The sequence below is a fragment of the Sinocyclocheilus grahami genome, unplaced genomic scaffold (genome assembly GCF_001515645.1).
Source record: "Sinocyclocheilus grahami isolate Dianchi unplaced genomic scaffold, SAMN03320097.WGS_v1.1 scaffold383.1, whole genome shotgun sequence".
Lineage (NCBI taxonomy): Eukaryota > Metazoa > Chordata > Actinopteri > Cypriniformes > Cyprinidae > Sinocyclocheilus > Sinocyclocheilus grahami.
Genome location: NW_015505562.1, coordinates 539,372 through 549,630, shown reverse-complemented (window position 1 = coordinate 549,630; position 10,259 = coordinate 539,372). Strand labels below are relative to the sequence as shown.

Here is a 10,259-nt window from a genome sequence, read left to right as displayed (position 1 = left end):
CTCAGGCATGTATAGAAGTTCAAATGTCTTAGCAGATTATGGCTTCGATCCATCGACCTCTGGATTATGGGCCCAGCAAACAAATCATATGGAGGCTTCTCGATGAACGCCTGCAAATAGAGTTATGTTTTCTCTCCCACACTGTGGATATTGCCCCCTTTTTGCTCACTTGCCTTATTAATTCTCGCTCTCATTAAGGTGGAATTAAAAAAAGTATTCGGATAGAGACTACTGGATGAATGCTTGCTATGAGAGCAACAGGTAGTCTTAGGTTTTCACTCCCATGCGGTGGATATTGCCCCTTTTTGGGGGGTTCAGGCATGTATAGAAGTTTAAATGTCTTAGCAGATAATGGTTTCGATCCATCAACCTCTGGGATATGGGCCCAGCAAACAAATCAGATGGAGGCTTCTCGATGAACGCCTGCTAAGAGAGTTGTTTTCTCTCCCACACTGTGGATATTGCCCCTTTTTGCTCACTTGCCTTATTAATTCTCCCTCTCATTCAGGTGGAAATAAAAAAAATATTCTGATAGAGATTTCGGAATGAACGCCTGCTATAAGAGCAACAAGTGTCTTTAGGGCTTCTCTCCCATACATTGGATATTGCCCCTTTTTGGGGGGCTCAGACACTTATTGAAGTTCAAATGTCTTAGCAGAGGATGGTTTCGATCCATCGACCGCTGGGTTATGGGCCCAGCACGCTGCCGCTGCGCCACTCTGCTCTAAGCCACCCCATATGGGACTCGAACCCACAATCCCAGAATTTAAAAAAAGGTCAGATAGCAATTTCTGGATAAACGCCTGCTATGAGAGCAACAAGTGGCATTTGGTTTTCACTCCCATGCAGTGGATATTGCCCCTTTTTGGGGGGCTCAGGAATGTACAGTAGTTCAAACGTCTTAGCAGAGGATGGTTTCGATCCATCGACCTCTGGGTTATGGGCCTAGCACGTGCCCGCTGCGCCACTCTGCTGTAAGCCAGCGGAGACAGGACTCGAACCCACAATCCCTGAATTAAAAAAAAATTATTATACAGATTTCTGAATGAACGCCTGCCATGAGAGCAACAAGTGGCCTTAGGTTTTCACTCCCATGCGGTGGATATTGCCCGTTTTTGGGGGGCTCACGCAAGAATAGAATTAAAACTCCTTAGCAAAGGATGGTTTTGGTTCCTCGACCTCTGGGTTATGGGTCCAGCACGTTTCCGCTGCGCCACTCTGCTCTAAGCCGCCCCAGATGGGACTCAAACCCACAATCCCTGAATTAAAAAATAAATCAGATAGAGACTTCTGGATGAACGCCTGTTATGAGAGCAACAAGTGGCCTTAGGTTTTCACTCCCATGCGGTGGATATTGCCCCTTTTTAGGGGTCTCAGGCATGTATAGAAGTTCAAATGTCTTAGCAGAGGATGGTTTCGATCCATCAACCTTTTTGGGGGGCTCAGGCATGTATAGAAGTTCAAATGTCTTAGCAGAGGATGGTTTCGATCCATCGACCTCTGGGTTATGGGCTCAGCAAACAAATCAAATGGAGGCTTCTCGATGAATGCCTGCTAAGAGAGTTATATTTTCTCTCCCACACTGTGGATATTGCCCCTGTTTGCTCACTTGCCTTATTAATTCTCCCTCTCATTCAGGTGGAAATAAAAAAAAATTTGAATAGAGACTTTGGGATGAACGCCTGCTTAGAGTGCAACAAGTGGCCTTACGTTTTCACTCCCATGCGGTGGATATTGCCCCTTTTTTGGGGGGCACAGGCATGTATAGAAGTTCAAATGTCTTAACAGAGGATGGTTTTGATCCATCGACCTCTGGGTTAAGGGCCCAGCACGCTTCCGCTGCGCCACTCTGCTCTAAGCCACCCCCATATGGGACTCGAGCCCACAATCCCTGAATTTAAAAAGAACTCAGATAGAAACGTCTGGACGAATGCCTGCTATGAGAGCAACAAGTGGCCGTAGGTTTTCACTCCCATGCGGTGGATATTGCCCGTTTTTGGGGGGCTCAGGCATGTATAGAAGTTCAAAGGTCTTAGCAGAGGATGGTTTCGATCCATCGACCTCTGGGTTATGGGCCCAGCAAACAAATCAGTTGGAGGCTTCTCGATGAACGCCTGCTAAGAGAGTTATGTTTTCTCTCCCACACTGTGAATATTGCCCCTTTTTGCTCGCTGTCCTTATTAATTCTCCCTCTCATTCAGGTGGAAATAAAAAAAAATATTCAAATAGAGACTTCGGGATGAACGCCTGCTGTGAGAGCAACAAGCAGCCTTAGGGTTTCACTCCCATGCATTGGATATTGCCCCTTTTTGGGGGGCTCAGACATGTATAGAAGTTCAAATGTCTTAGCAGAGGATGGTTTCGATCCGTCGACCTCTGGGCTATGGGCCTAGCACGCTTCCGCTGCGCCACTCTGCTGTAAGCCAGCTGAGACAGGACTCGAACCCACAATCCCTGAATTAAAAAAAAATTCAGATAGATATTTCTGAATGAATGCCTGCCATGAGAGCAACAAGTGGCCTTAGGTTTTCACTCCCATGCGGTGGATATTGCCTGTTTTTGGGGTGCTCTCGCAAGAATATAATCAAAATTCCTTAGCAAAGGATGGTTTTGATCCATTGATCTCTGGGTTATGGGCCCAGCACGTTTCCGCTGCGCCACTCTGCTCTAAACCGCCCCAGATGGGACTTGAACCCACAATCCCTGAATTTAAAAAAAATTCAGATAGAAACTTCTGGATGAACGCCTCCTATGAGAGCAGCAAGTGGTCTTAGGTTTTCACTCCAATGCGGTGGATATTGCCCCTTTTTGGGGGCTCAGGCATGTACAGAAGTTCAAATGTCTTAGCAGAGGATGGTTTCGATCCATCAACCTTTTTGGGGGGCTCAGGCATGTATAGAAGTTCAAATGTCTTAGCAGAGGATGGTTTCGATCCATCGACCTCTGGGTTATGGGCTCAGCAAACAAATCAGATGGAGGCTTCTCGATGAACTTCTGCTAAGAGAGTTATTTTCTCTCCCACACTGTGGATATTGCCCCTTTTTGCTCACTTGCCTTATTAATTCTCCCTCTCATTCAGGTGGAAATAAAAAAAAAATATTAGAGACTAGAGATAGAGACTTCGGGATGAACACCTGCTGTGAGAGCAACAAGTGGCCTTAGGGTTTCACTCCCATGCATTGGATATTGCCCCTTTTTGGGGGGCTCAGACATGTATAGAAGTTCAAATGTTTTAGCAGAGGATGGTTTCGATCCATCGACCTCTGGGTTATGGGCCCAGCATGCTTCCGCTGCGCCACTCTGCTGTAAGCTGCCCCAGATGGGACTCGAACCCACAATCCCTGAATTTAAAAAAAAATTCAGATAGAGATTTCTGGATGAGCGCCTGCTACGAGGATGGTTTCAGTCCATCGATCTCTGGGTTATGGGCCCAGCACGCTTCCGCTGCGCCACTGTGCTGTAAGCCACCCCATATGGGACTTGAACCCACAATCCCTGGCTTCGGAGGCCATTGCCTTATCCATTAGGCCAATAGAAGTTAAAATGTCTTAGAAGAGCATGGTTTCGATCCATCGAACTCTGGGTTATGGGCCCAGCAGTGGTGGAAAGAGTACTGAAAAAATTTTCTCAAGTAAAAGTACCATTACCTTCCAAAAAATGTAGTGTGAGTAGAGTAAAAGTGCTTGTCCAAAAAAACTGCTTGAGTAAGAGTAAAAGAGTAGCCTATTTAAAAGTACTCATGAGTATTGAGTAGTGAGTACTGAGCTGTGGATTCTACCCTCTCATAATAAACACTGTACACCACAATTTATACATTTTAAAAACGTTGTACATTCTGTAATTCACATTATCTTTTTTGTCATAAAGAATGAAGAGTATCTATCATCCAGCAGTTTTAATTTTGACTGCCAGCTCTTTAAAATACATCTAAACAGCACGGAAACAGTATTCAGTTGAAGAAAAGATAAAAGTTATTCTCTGTACAATCATCCCCATTTAAATCATAAAGTTTGAAAAAATTGATTTAAAATCATGTGTAAGGCCTTTGAGAAAGCATATGCTGTTGTTGCACATAAAATAATGTTTAGAACAGTGCAAATACAAACACCATTAAAAACACATAGTTCAGCATGACACCATGATATGCGTTAAAATGAGAGCCCATTTCTCTCCAAAACAGTACCAGTTTTAGTGTTTTGCAATAAAGAAATAAAAATAACTAAACTTGATAATTTATGTTACAATTTTAACATAAATGCACATTGTTCTAGAAGGATTTACCTTTTACATATTTACTCAAATTGTTATGGTGATAATACAATTTGTAAGGAAAAAATGCATTAAATAACGAGGTATTTCTGGGGAAACTCTTTCAAAGGAAAACACACACACACACACACGCGTCTCTTTGCTGACCTTGGCGGTCTCGGTGAATCAGCAGCATCCACAACTGAACGGAACAAAAAGTGTTGAAATTGAAAATTGTTTATGCACGAGTGCACTTGCTAAATGAAGGCGGATTGTATAAAATGGATTAAAAAATACGCTTATTAACGAGCTGCAGTTTTATAACATCACGCGCTGGCACAGATGCAATGTATTAACACATCGATAAGGTGCAGATTTGGTCCTCAGTTTGTTTTCAACACACTTTTTCACAGCGTGCATCACGCGCTCAAACTCATCAAAAGTCAACAAGTTCAAAAATAACAACGACTTATCCAAGTGACTGCTGCAGAACGCACGCGAGAGAGAGAGACGAGGCAGCGCAGATCGCAGGTCTCATAAGTGAGTGGGAATTTACTGAACGTGGCACTTGCGTGAGTTAACACTGTATGCAATACCTGCAACCTCACACAAAATTTCAGGCCGTGTAGATAGGCAAGCTTAGCAGAGGATGGTTTCGATCCATCGACCTCTGGGTTATGGACCCAGCAGGTTTCCGCTGCGCCACTCTGCAGTAAGCCAGCCCGATGGGACTCGAACCCACAATCCTTGAATTAAAAAAAAATTCAGATACAGACTTCTGGATGAACGCCTACTATGAGAGCAACAAGTGGTAAGTTACTTATCCCTGTCTTTCAGGTGGTCTTTAAAACAAATCAGATGGAGTCTTCTCGATGAACGCCTGCTAAGAGAGTTATGTTTTCTCTCCCACACTCTGCATATTGACCCTTTTTGCTCACTTGCCTTATTAATTCTCTCTCTCATTCAGGTAGAAATAAAAAATAATTCTGATAGAGACTTCGGGATGAACGCCTGCTATGAGAGCAACAAGTGGCCTTAGGGTTTTACTCCCATGCGTTGGATATTGCCCCTATTTGGGGGGCTCAGGCATGTTTAGAAGTTCAAATGTCTTAGCAGAGGATGGTTTTGATCCATCGTCCGCTGGGTTATGGGCCCAGCACGCTTCCGCTGCGCTACTCTGCTCTAAGCCACCCCAGCTGGGACTCGAACCCACAATCCCTGAATTAAAAAAAAATTCAGATAGAGACTTCTGGATGAACGCCTGCTATGAGAGCAACAAGTGGTAAGGCCACTTGCCTTATTAATTATCCCTCTCATTCAGGTGGTCTTTAAAACAAATCAGACAGAGTCTTCTCGATGAACGCCTACCAAGAGAGTTATATTTTCTCTCCCACACTGTGGATATTGCCCCTTTTTGCTCACTTGCCTTATTCATTCTCCCTCTCATTCAGGTGGAATTAAAAAAAATATTTGGATAGAGACTTCTGGATGAACGCCTGCCATGAGAGCAACAAGTGGCCTTAGGTTTTCATTCCCACACTGTGGATATTGCCCCTTTTTGGGGAACTCACACAAGTATAGAATTAAAATGTCTTAGCAGAGGATAGTTTCGATCCATCGACTTCTGGGTTATGGACCCAACAGTTTTCCACTGCGCAACTCTGCAGTAAGCCACCCCAGATGGGACTCGAACCCACAATCCTTGAATTAAAAAAAAATTCAGATAGAGACTTCTGAATGAACGCCTGCTATGAGAGCAACAAGTGGCCTTAGGTTTTCACTCCCATGCGGTGGATATTGCCCCTTTTTGGGGGACTCACACAAGCATTGAATTAAAATTCCTTAGCAGAGGATGGTTTCAGTCCATCAACCTCTGGGTTATGGGCCCAGCATGCTTCCGCTGCGCCACTGCTGTAAGCCACCCCAGATGGGACTCGAACCCACAATCCCTGGCTTTGGAGGCCATTGCCTTATCCATTAGGCCAATAGAAGTTCAAATGTCTTAGCAGAGCATGGTTTCGATCCATCGACCTCTGGGCTATGGACCCAGCAAACAAATCAGATGGAGTCTTCTCGATGAACGCCTGCTAATAGAGTTATGTTTTATTAGTTCTCCCTCTCATTCAGGTGGAATTAAAAAAAATATTTGGATAGAGACTTCTGGATGAACGCCTGCTATGAGAGCAACAAGTGGCCTGAGGTTTTCACTCCCATGCGGTGGATATTGCCCCTTTTTGGGGGGGCTCAGGCATGTATAGAAGTTAAAATGTCTTAGCAGTGGATGGTTTCGATCCATCGACCTCTGGGTTATGGGCCCAGCACGCTTCCGCTGCGCCACTCTGCTGTACATTGCGCCAGATGCTGCTATGAGAGCAACAAGTGGCCTGAGGTTTTCACTCCCATGCGGTGGATATTGCCCCTTTTTGGGGGGGCTCAGGCATGTATAGAAGTTAAAATGTCTTAGCAGTGGATGGTTTCGATCCATCGACCTCTGGGTTATGGGCCCAGCACGTTTCCGCTGCGCCACTCTGCTGCAATATCCACCGTGTGGGAGTGAAAACCTAAGGCAATTTGCTGCTTTCATAGCAGGCGTTCATCCAGAAGTCTCAATCTGAATTGTTTTTTTTTTTAATTCCACCTGAATGAGAGGCAGAATGAATAAGTCAAGTGAGCAACTTTACAACAGCCCCAGTGGCCTAATGGATAAGGCACTGGCCTCCTAAGCCAGGGATTGTGGATTGGAGTCTCCTCAGGGGTGGTTTACATCAGAGTGGTGCAGCGGCAGCGTGCTTGGCCCATAACTGGTCGTGGCGGAGGTGTTGCAACAATATATAGTGATATTCTCAAGGTTACTCAGGATACAGGTTTAACTCATTAGAAATACTTCTGCTTAATGTTACACTGTCAGATATGCAAAAGAAATATATTGTAGCTCTGGCTACTGTGTATAGACCACCAGGGCCATATGCAGATTTCCTCTGAGACCTATTGGTTACTGTTGATAAAGCGCTAATTGTCAGAGATTTTAACATTCACGTTGATAATACAAATGATGCATTAAGACTTGTGTTTACTGACCTAATAAACTCTTTCGGAGTCAAGCAAAATGTCACCGGGCCCACTCATTGTTTTAATCATACACTAGATTTAATTATAGCACTTTCAAATCTTCCTTTTATGTCTAAAATTTTAGGAAAAGTTGTGTCTGCTCAATTGTCTGCTCAAAAAATGATCTCTATGAAGACTTTCAGTCAGGTTTCAGGCCCCACCATAGCACAGAAACTGCACTTGTTAAAATTACAAATGACTTGCTACAAATGTCAGACCAAGGCTGCATCTCATTGCTAGTTTTACTTGACCTTAGTGCTGCGTTCGACACTATATATCATGGCATACTCATAGATTGATTACAAAACTATACAGGTATTCAAGGGCAGGCTTTAAGATGGTTTAGATCCTACCTGTCCCCCAAAATCATCTAATAGATGTATTATCACAGGAATAGATGCAATTGGATCGGTAATGTAGAGTAATAAGTTGTCAGCGTATAGGGCTAATTTATGTTCAATTACCTTGCGGATTATACCTTGAAATACAGGAAGTGTTCTAAGCATTATTAAAAGGGGCTCAATAGCTATGGCAAAAAGTAATGGGGATAGGGGGCATAGTCCAAAATTCAGCGGCTAGAGTCCTTACCAGGTCAAGAAAATATGATCATATTACTCAAATTTTACAGCCACTGCATGTGATTAATGTGATAAATTGTTGCCATTTTTCAAAAAAAGATCCCCTGCGACCTCTGATATTGTACTTAATTTTTTTCAAGTAAAAAAAAAAAAAGACCAAACCTTTGAGCCAAACTGAAATAGAGGGGGGTTGAGGGGAGGTCCAAGATAACAGTATTCTGCACCTAGTAAGAAGAGATGCAAAAGCTATGACGTCAGCCTATCTCCGGCTTAAAGGCTGACACAGAAAAGGAACACCAAAGCTTGCAATCAAAGGGCAAACAATTAACTCGACCCCCTAGGACATAAGAAACCATTTTAAAGAAAGAATTCCAAAAGTTGGGGACTTGGGACAAAATGCAAACATATGGCTAAGGTTACATGGTGAAAGTTTACATTTATCACACAAATCTGAAACATTGGGATGTATTTTAGAAAGTTTTGCCTTTTAAATTGTATAAAGCTAAGTCTAGCACACGAAGTGGTGGTACGTACATTGTGTAATACTCTACTCCAGTAGTCATCCTCAAACTCGAGGTCAAGTTCCTCTTCCCAAGCCCTGATTATTTTAATGCTGTGAGAATTATCCTTTGACAGGATAATTGCATATATCTTATAGATAATCCCCCCCATATGAAGATTCAGTTTAAATGCCTCCTCCCATGGAGACTTTGTAGGTAGAGAGGGAACCCAGTGCCCAATTTGAAAGTACCAAAATAGGTGAGAGGAAGCAAACACATTATTAATGAAAAGATCTTCAAAGCATTTCAGACCTTTCTTTTCCCAGAAAGAGAATACAGAATCTGAAAAGGGAGGAAGAAAGAGATGATTATTATGTATTGGAGCCATGGTTGATGCCAAGATAAATTTAAAATGACGTCGAAATTGAAAGAATATTTTAAGAGAAGAGCATACTATTGGATTATCTGTGTAGTGTGAAGGGGACATGGGGAGAGAAGAGAACACCATAGCAGGGAGAGATGTTGAAATACAAGTCTTAGCTTCTAAGTAGCACCATGGTAAAGAGGAGGCCTCTACCAGAACACCAGCTTCTGAATATTTGCTGCCCAATAAGCCCAACATAAAATTGGGCAGTGAAAGCCCTCTACTTTTTTGAAGCAAAATTTTGGAAACTCTAGGAGTTTTACCTGCCCATATAAAAGGAGGAGATTAATTGATCTATATTCTTGAAGAAATATTTGGGCAGAAACAGGAATAGCTTGAAAGAGGTAAAGAAATTTGGGGAGAATATTCATTTTTACAGTGTTTATCCTACTTAGTGGAGATAATGGAAGAGCCGCCCATCTTAAAAAAGCTGACTTCATGTATGAAACTAACGGTGTAAAATGTGCTGCTTTTAAGGCAGAATAAGAAAGGGTAACATTAACATCAAGATACTTGAATTTAGAACTCTCCAAGTGGAAAGGTATGTCATTCGGTTTTAATTTTTGGGCAGATTGATTTATGGGTAAACATTCACTCTTCTGCAGATTTAGTTTATACCCAGAGAATTTCCCAAAATCATCTAATAGATGTATTATCACAGGAATAGATGCAATTGGATCGGTAATGTAGAGTAATAAGTTGTCAGCGTATAGGGCTAATTTATGTTCAATTACCTTGCGGATTATACCTTGAAATACAGGAAGTGTTCTAAGCATTATTAAAAGGGGCTCAATAGCTATGGCAAAAAGTAATGGGGATAGGGGGCATCCCTGGCGTGTACCCCGTGATAAGGTAAAATACTCGGAGTTAACACTGTTAGTAGAAACTGAAGCTTGTGGGTCAGCATATAGTAGACGTATCCATGATATCAATCCCTCCCCAAAACCGAACTCCTCCAGAACTCTAAACAGATAATCCCACTCTATCCTTAATTTAACTTTTAAACAATCTTCTTTTCATAATATTAAACTCATAATTTTTCTGACATACTGTAGTACAAAATGAATCGTAGAATATATAGCTGGATATATAGAATGTATACTGTAATATAGTCTTTGTATTTCAGAAAGAGAGTTCTTTTTGTGGGTCCTTGGCATCAAAATGTTTTGAAAACCTTGATGATGTGCCTTTTGATGGAAATGCGTCTTGAAAAGGAATAGTTTACTCAAAAAGGAACATTTGCTGAAAATGTATTCACCCTCAGGCCATCCAAGATGTAGATGAGTTTCTTCATCGGAACAGAATTGGAGAAATTTAGGATTACAGCATATATATATATATATATATATATATATATATATATATATATATATATATATATATGTGTGTATATATCTCTCT

General features: G+C 42.1%; 6 non-coding genes across 6 annotated transcripts; all 6 read right to left on the bottom strand.

The window, feature by feature from the left end:
* Positions 1-652: 652 nt before the first annotated feature.
* On the bottom strand, positions 653-724 carry trnam-cau (transfer RNA methionine (anticodon CAU)). Its single transcript has one exon. It is a non-coding gene; the product is annotated as a tRNA-Met (tRNA).
* Positions 725-1,782: 1,058 nt separating this feature from the next.
* Positions 1,783-1,854, bottom strand: trnak-cuu (transfer RNA lysine (anticodon CUU)). Its single transcript has one exon. It is a non-coding gene; the product is annotated as a tRNA-Lys (tRNA).
* A 1,379-nt stretch (positions 1,855-3,233) lies between these two features.
* Positions 3,234-3,305, bottom strand: trnam-cau (transfer RNA methionine (anticodon CAU)). The gene has a single exon. It is a non-coding gene; the product is annotated as a tRNA-Met (tRNA).
* Positions 3,306-5,358: 2,053 nt separating this feature from the next.
* trnam-cau (transfer RNA methionine (anticodon CAU)) lies at positions 5,359-5,430 on the bottom strand. Its single transcript has one exon. It is a non-coding gene; the product is annotated as a tRNA-Met (tRNA).
* Positions 5,431-6,520: 1,090 nt separating this feature from the next.
* trnam-cau (transfer RNA methionine (anticodon CAU)) lies at positions 6,521-6,592 on the bottom strand. The gene has a single exon. It is a non-coding gene; the product is annotated as a tRNA-Met (tRNA).
* A 117-nt stretch (positions 6,593-6,709) lies between these two features.
* On the bottom strand, positions 6,710-6,781 carry trnam-cau (transfer RNA methionine (anticodon CAU)). Its single transcript has one exon. It is a non-coding gene; the product is annotated as a tRNA-Met (tRNA).
* Positions 6,782-10,259: the final 3,478 nt, after the last annotated feature.